Here is a 1,386-nt window from a genome sequence, read left to right on the forward strand (position 1 = left end):
GTCATGACCAGTAGATGACCCCTATTGATTTTGGGGTCAAGGGGTCAAAGGTCAAGGTCACATTGACCTTGAAAGCAAAAATGGTTTCCGATCAATAACTAAAGACCTTAAGGCCTAGGAACTTCAAACTTGGTATGGTGATTGGTCATGACCAGTAGATGACCCCTATTGATTTTGGAGTCAAGGGGTCAAAGGTCAAGGTCACATTGACCTTGAAAGCAAAAACAGTTTCCGATCAATAACTAAAAGAACCTTAAGGCCTAGGAACTTCAAACTTGGTAATGGTGATTAGTCATGACCAGTTGATGACCCCTATTGATTTTGGGTCAAGGGGTCAAAAGGTCAAGGTCACATTGACCTTAAAAGCAAAAAACAGTTTCCGATCAATAACTAAGAACCTTAAGGCCTAGGAACTTCAAAATTGGTATGGTGATTGGTCATAATCAGTAGATGACCCTATTGATTTTGGGGTCAAGGGGTCAAAGGTCAAGGTCACATTGACCTTGTAAGCAAAAACGGTTTCTGATCAATAACTAAAGAACCTTAAGGCCTAGGAACTTCAAACTTGGTATGGTGATTGCGTCATGATCAGTAGATGACCCCTATTTGATTTTGGGGTCAAGGGGTCAAAGGTCAAGGTCACATTGACCTTGTAGGTAAAAACAGTTTCCGATCAATAACCTAAAGAACCTTTTAAGGCTTATAGGAACATCAAACTTGGTATGGTGATTGGTCATGATCAGTAGATGACCCTATTGATTTTTGGTCAAGGGGTCAAAGGTCAAGGTCACATTTGACCTTGTAGGTAAAAAGGTTTCGATCAATAACTAAAGAACCTTAAGGCCTAGGAACTTCAAACTTGTATGGTGATTAGTCATGACCAGTTGATGACCCCTATTGATTTTGGGGTCAAGGGTCAAAGGTCAAGTCACATTGACCTTAAAAGCAAAAAAGGTTTCAGATCAATAACTAAAGAACCTTAAGGCCTAGGAACTTAAAACTTGGTATGGTGAATTGGTCATAATCAGGTAGATGACCCCTATTGATTTTTGGGGTCAAGGGGTCAAAGGTCAAGGTCACATTGACCTTGTAAGCCCAAAAACGGTTTTCTGATCAATAACTAAAGAACCTTAAGGCCTAGGAACTTCAAACTTTGGTATGGTGATTGGTCATGATCAGTAGATGACCCCTATTGATTTTTGGGGGTCAAGGGGTCAAAGGTCAAGGTCACATTGACCTTGTAGGTAAAAAAACGGTTTCCGATCAATACTAAAGAACCTTAAGGCTTAGGAACATCAAACTTGGTATGGTGATTGGTCATGATCAGTAGATGACCCCTATTGATTTTGGGGTCAAGGGGTCAAAAGGTCAAGGTCACATTGACCT

The sequence above is a fragment of the Ruditapes philippinarum genome, unplaced genomic scaffold (genome assembly GCF_026571515.1).
Source record: "Ruditapes philippinarum isolate M1 unplaced genomic scaffold, ASM2657151v2 ctg500_1_1_1_1, whole genome shotgun sequence".
Classification (NCBI taxonomy): domain Eukaryota; kingdom Metazoa; phylum Mollusca; class Bivalvia; order Venerida; family Veneridae; genus Ruditapes; species Ruditapes philippinarum.